The sequence below is a fragment of the Numida meleagris genome, chromosome 3 (genome assembly GCF_002078875.1).
Source record: "Numida meleagris isolate 19003 breed g44 Domestic line chromosome 3, NumMel1.0, whole genome shotgun sequence".
In the NCBI taxonomy this organism is placed as follows: Eukaryota; Metazoa; Chordata; class Aves; order Galliformes; family Numididae; genus Numida; species Numida meleagris.
In genome coordinates, this window is record NC_034411.1 from 77,244,423 (window position 1) to 77,251,701 (window position 7,279).

Below are 7,279 nucleotides of genomic sequence, written 5' to 3' on the forward strand. Positions count from 1 at the left end.
GCCACTGCAAAAGTGGTCCTATTTCTGCCTTACACAGACAGAATATTGCCTCCCCACACTCAGTCCCTATCTCTGTACTTCCAGTGACCACTGTAGCTGTTTTGATCAGGAGATTATAGTAGGAGTTTGTGGACAGGTGATTATTTGTGACAATCCCCATAGCCCTTTTCGTGCTTTCTGTGATGCAGTGTCCAATCCTGTAAATACAGTTCATGCGCTCTTGTTTCTAAGGATGAACTGGATTCATCCAGGTTGCATTTGCTCGAACCCAGGTTTCATGAGGTGAACCTGATCACTTTCAAACAAAAGCACTGTCATCTTAATTATTTCCCATTCTGTACTATCTTGAAAATGTATTTGCAGTTGTTCATGTGATATTTATGATTTAAATACAGACTGCATTGGGTGGAAAGGACAAATGAGTGATTTCCCTTCTGGAAAGCCTTCCCCACTGATAACTGCCCATAAAATACCTTTGTTGAAATCAAGTAGCTACTTTTAAAAATGCTATATTTAAAATTTTTATAGTCAGATGAGTGATTCATCAGACTTCTATTCTTGAAATGTTTTCTCAACTAGTGATACCAGGATGACTTGACAAGATCAAATTCCACTAAAGTCAAATTAATTGGAACAGATTTTACTTTTGTCTTCAGTACCAGCCATTTCCCACATGCTGCTCCCACGACAAAAGCTAGGCTAACTAGCTTACTATTATTTGGGTCATATCTCTGACTTCTTTTGGGTACAAGCACAGCATTCACTACCTGCTTAGAGAAAGTGCAGCTTCCTTAATTGTTGCTTTAAAAAGCCTTGGGGCTGTTTTATAGAGCCTTGATAACACAGATCTGAGTTGACTTGCATTCAACCATTTTACTATAAGACCAGAAAACATTTTATCAGCATCATAATGTACTCATACTTCCTCCAGCTTTGATCTACCAGAACAGAAATACTTATTGAATGCATCTGTCTCATAATGTCTCATTACTAGCACTTTAAACCATCAACATCAAGTAATGGATTCACAGAAGTTCCTTTTGTTCCTCGTGTATATTTGTGGAAGACATTTCTCATATTACATGGATTTCACCCTGTTTTTCCCTATGCAAAACTGGGGGGAGAAGCAGCTGGTTGGTATGGTCTGAGTTGACTACAAGATCAGTTTGAGCAAAGAAGACTTTAAGGAGGCAGAACTGATATGGACCACATTTGGACAAAAACACTCACACGCTTGGGAGTTCCTTCCATGGTGAATCTGCTAGAGGAGTTCTGAAACAGAACCATATTACAATGTTGAGAGCCAATGACAACTGTGAGGCTCTTGTAACAAACATTAAAGAAAAATACCCTTTTATCTCCACATAAGCTGACCAAATATTTTCATGCCTGACCACACTATCGGGTATTGGACAGACCAATCAGAGGTAAAGCATCACTGGACCCAGTGCTCACAAATGCGGAGGAGATCATTAAAGAGGTAAAGACTGGAGTCAGCCTGGGATGTAGAGACCATGTTCTGGTTGAGTTTGTGATCTTGAGGAATATGGGCCTGGCAAAGAGCAGAGTCAGAACCCTGAACTTCAGGAGAGTGAAATTATGGCTGTTTAAGGAATTACTGGATGAGATCCCCTGGGGAACTGTCCTTTGGGACATAGAGCTGGTAGCTCTTTCAGGACACCTTTCTGAGAGCACAAGAGCTCTCCATCCCTCAGCAAAAGAAATCAAATAGAGGAGTCAGGAAACTGGCATGGCTGAGCAAGGACCTGCTGGTGAAACTGAGGGAAAAGAAGGAAATGTACAGGCAGTGGAAGCAGGGACACGTGGCCTGAGAGGAATAGAGGGATACTGTCTGGACGTGCAGAGATGGGATCAGGAAAGCCATGGTGCAGATGGAACTGAACTTGGCAAGGAGATGTGAAAATAAAAAGAAGCAATTCTATAGGTACATTGGTCAGAAGGGACAGGCCAAAGAGAGAGTGAGAGAGAACTGGCATCAACAGACCTGAAGAAGGCTGAGGTACTTAGCAACTTCTTTGTTTTGGTCTTCACTGCCAGCCAGGTTTCACACACCTCTTATGTTCCTGAATCTCTAAGTGGGGGTTGAGGGAAGAAAATCCCCTGCTCATGGCAGGGTGTTTGGAACTGGATGATCTTTAAGGTCCCTTTCAACCTAAGCCAATCTATGACTCTATGGTTCTTAATGTGGTGAACCCCAACACTGGCAGAACTTTCTTTCAGCAGTACAAACTGGCAAGAGTGTACATGCCTATTGTTGGTGGTTGACTGTTGAGAAATGCATGAGAATGTCATTGTCTTAGAAATTAAATCAGAAGAGACCATCACTTCATCTCATCAGATCTTTTGTGCTTGGCAGATGACAAGTTCTCACCCAAACAGGCCATTCCATCTCCAGCCAGGAGAGATAATCCTCTTGCTGCTGGCTCATGCTGAGCTCTTGGTTCTCATCAGGCTGTGCTGAACACCCCCAGAACAATTTGTACACCCAGGGATTTGTTGGCCACCATTAGGCTGTGGTGCTCAAGTCACAGCTAGGGGAGAAGCAGGAGGACCAAGGAAGGGCTCTGAGAGATGGAAAGTGTCCAGATATGTAATAGCATTTGCCCCAAACGGGAGATTTCCTAACCAAACGTGCTGCAACACTGGGCACATCCTGACCCAGTGAAGAACCACGTTCCCAGGTCAGGATCTACATACAGGATTGAGCTGGAAGAGATAAAATAAACCCAAATCCACCCATCTGGTGCTCACTGCAGGACCTCTGCCAGCATGAAGCTCCACTGGGACCCAGGCCTTACATGTTATATTTTCTGCAGATATTCTTACAATTAAAAACAGGACTACAAAGGAATCTGGGAGGGAGTTCTTGGCAGCATGTTGAAAGCCCCTGAATAATTTTTTTAAAAGAAGATTAATGTAACTGTTGCTGTTACCTCTAGGGAAAAAGAGCAGCTCCATTTTGCTGCAGTCTGTAATTTGTAAATTGAATATAATATTGCCACATAAATAATACTGCAGAGATTAAATCTGGGAAAAGGTGTGAAATGAGAGAGCTTCAGTATCTAAGAAGCAAATGCAGCAAATACTTTTAACAGTCACTGCGGAACAGAATGTATTAACAAATATTTCTATTGTTCAAGTCAGCTCTCGTCTGCTAAATGAGAATAACATGCACTTTATATCACAGGGAAAGTGCCAGATATTGCATTTTTTTCCTATTTCCTTGGAGTTAACCTCTTTGGTCTACATGTTGCAGTCTTGTGTTGTTGTTCCAAGAAATTTTTTTTTGTCTTCAGTGTATTCTCCATAAACTGTTAAAACCCCAAATTAATATAAAAGATTTATATTTTTCCTAGATGAGGGAGGATTTACAAAGCTACCAGAATGCACCATGTACATAAAAATATTACTATCTCTTTATAAAATTTAGCTAAATGTAAAAAAGATTCTTTTTGTAATTTTGTCTCTTGACATTGTGTGCCATCCAGCAGCCTTTGCACAGGCCTGTTTCCAGAGCGTGAGGGTTTGCTGGCCTTTAGAACATGCTCTTGTAATACATTATTCACTGAAAGTAGCTATATCCACCAGAACTTATAACTTGTAGAGGAAAAATAGAATCCCCATGTGCTGTTAAAGTGGTTAAAACAGTCCTTTTCTGAGCTATTAGCTCAAATTTTGTCAAGGGAAACTTTTTACAGGTAACCATTCCTTAGTATTGGCCTATGGTCTATAGGTTTTTCTTTCTCCTTGCTGTGTATTCATCACCTGTGTTCTCATACCCCAAAGAAAACTCCCTTGGCATAACAAGAGTAGCAGTTTGGCCTTCCTTTAAAGTACAGTGCAATCTGATACCCTGCTCCAATCCAACACTTTGCATGCCCATTATATAGAGGAAGTACATCCATGTAGGTTGTGGAATGACCAGAGAATGTTTTTCAGCCTTGAGACGGATGTTGTTTTGACTACCATAGTATCCTATCACTGGGATTTCAGTGTGTAGAGGGAGATGAGTTGAATGTTGTAACTGTCATGCTGTTGAGCCAAATGAACCATCTGCATTCAATAACATCACAAAAAGTCCAAATTTTTCACAGCTCTTTGCCTTGTTTTGGGTAGTTGCAATATTCAGCTTGCATTTTTTTCTCCTGTCAGGATATTTGTCAATTCACAGCACTTACGCTTTTCTAATTGGAAATGCATGTAAGTCTCTATTGACAGTTCTGGAGTTTCCTGAAACCTGTGAGGAATTTGAAAATTTCCAACTTGGAACAAAATGTTTCTAAAGTTCCAGTAGATGACTATACGTTTTTTTTAGGACTGAAAGACAAACCCATTCCAAGCCACCCAAACAGCTGCCAGTCAATTCCCATGGAGCCTCCGGTGTTTATTGCAGTATGCATATTATGATGGAAGATCAAAAAGGAGAGAGAGATTTAGTAAACATACATACCATTAACACCTCAGAGGATGTCCAATCTTCTGTCCAATCTGCTGCAACATAAATTTCATGATGAAAGAACCTGGAAAGTATTAAAACAGTTAGTTATATATAACACTTCAAACAGTGGTACTGAAAACAATCAAACCACCACCAGCCCTTTCAATCTGGTGCACTCTAGAAGCTGCTTTCTTGCAAAATTCTGCTACTCCTTGCAAACATCTTGAATTTTACCATTTTTTTTGAAGATGAAAACAAACCGCACATGGTACTTGGGCAACAAGCCATTTCTTTCTGGATTTTTTAAATGCTTAAAGTCCCATAACTTACAAACATGAGAACAGCTGTAGTGGTGAAATGAAGGCCCTGTCCAGCCCAGTATACTACTTCTAATAGTGTGAGAAGACCAGAGGGGAAGAGCAAATGAGCAAAGCAAACACATGTGATACTTCTCATTGTTGTCTACCAGCCGCCCACCACCTGCGCTGCAAATATTTCTCAAGAATGATGCACAGATGTAGCTTTTATGAACTTGGTATCCCTTGATATCCTCCAAAACACAAACTATTTGTTGTTGTTGTTGTTATTGTTATTGTTGTTTTGTGGAATCTATCCATTTTAATCAATCCAGAAGGTAGTAATGAGAACAAAACATTGCTCAGGATGGGAAAGGAACACAGGCCACGCAGTTGTGAATGGCTATGGAAGAATTTTCCAGCTTCTTGTTAAAGATGAATTGACTTCAGAGTCTGTGATAGCAGTATGCAGATGACAGTTACTTCAGACTCTCTCCTGTGATAATTTTTTTGTATGCTCTATCTTCTCCCATTACTCGCAGTATGATGTGTTACTACTGTACATTTTTAACTCAAACTAATGAACAAAGATCAACTAAACAGCCTTTTAATGAGTTTTAGGGTGGGGGAAAACAGCTTAATGCACAGATCTTGTCTTGTTAGTTTATTGTTGTTATGCTCTGGATACCCAATCAACAAATACCAACCTCAGGTACTCACTGCACGCCTTCTACAGGAGATGTCCAAGATATCCAATGAAGTCTATCCATCCGTCTTCTCTGTGCCCTCCAGGAAGAAGGCTTGGGAGATGCTGTGCTTGTAGGTAGACTTTCACTGGGATGAGAAAAGCAAACCTGCTCTGCTCAGTGTGGTAACTTCTCAGTTTTGGAGCTAGTAGGGATGGGAGCAGGGGCTTAGTTCTGTGTTGAATGCCCTGTTTCCAAGGTTAGGTAGCAAAAGGCATTAGAAGGTAGCAGTTTCTCTCCAGCATAAAGTTGTCTGTTGTGAATGGTTCTTAGCTAGTCCTTCTGTAATAATTATTCCTGGGTATCTAGATGGGTTCTGTCTGTCATCTAGCCACACTGATTGAATCATATCATGTCCCTGAGAAGTGAATATTCATTACATACCTCCTTCTTGCTTTCTCAAAGCAGAATCACTCTTCCTCCCCCCGCTCCCTGCAAAGAAAAAGGAAAAAGAAAAAAAAAAAAGAGAAGAAAGACAAAAATTCTAAGTTCATCTAAACCTATCAACATGTGCAGAACGCATGTCTGTGCCTATTAATCACTGCTGGGGAAACACAAAGCCACAATGCCATTACGGAAAAGACAACAGATCATTCCAAAGCCATATGGCCACCACCATTGATCCTGACATCCAGGAATCAGTGAATGATCTTGACTGGTAAGAATGTAGAACGAGAGCCAATATTATAACTTCACTGCTTCTACAAACTGTGGGGAAACACGTTTTGAGAGTAATGCAAAACTGCAACAAAGGGCACATGGATATGCTATCAGTATTTGCTATCAAAGGATCTCATCATATGGCACGATGTGCTTTAAGAGTGATTACAGTAACTTAGAAAAAAAATTGTATTAGCCCATTTGTTCCTTAATAAATCTGTTTTTTAACTGAACCTTGAATGAGTTGGAACAGTCAGTTATATGGACAATCTTCCAAATCCTTGTGCTAGTGCATGATCCCATTTATTTGGGTAGGAAAATTCATATATATATACTAGCACTTATTAAAAAAATAATGATCACATTTTCAAGGCTCTTTGTAGTAAAAGCCTTGAATATCACACTGGGAGTAGGACTCAATATCTACACTTGGGACCCTTCAATGCTGCAGAAATCAGACTGGGAATTTCCAGCTAGCATAACAGCCTCTAAATGTCTTCATTTTCATAAACTGTCTCAGAAAGTAGGTGGTCTCTGACATGGTCTTTAAGTGCAGTGGGCCAGATACTCAGCTGGTATTAATTGTCACTCCTTTGTCTTTGAGAGCATCATGCCAATTTAACCCAGCATAGGATCTGGCTCAGCATGGTCCTTTCCACACTGTCTGCTTAATCCGCCTAAATCCACATTAATCTAGAGTAGCTTTCAGTATTATTTAAAAGTACCTCAAAGAACAAACTTTTCTTTCTAAGGATGAAATAACATCCAGAGATATTTTCTTACAAAATGATCTTTCAAAAGCTGATCTCCCACACTGCAGAAGCATCCCACAGTCTTCAGTTCTTGGCTGGCACATAAAGACAGTCTAAATTTCAAGAAGGCAAGACAGCAGCAGCCACTCTGTTTTGGGGAAAAACACAGTGAAGATGCACGGACATAACCCTTGCAGTGACTATGGTCTTCAGGACCAGGGAAGTGTCCCTGACATCTTTCATGTAATAGGGTAGATGTAGCCCCTCATTTTCTCATATTAGAGCAGTTTTGCTTTGCATAAAATACTGAAATAGTCAGTGGAGCTGTGTCTGAAGGCAAACCTTTCCTTCCCACACCTGGCTGCA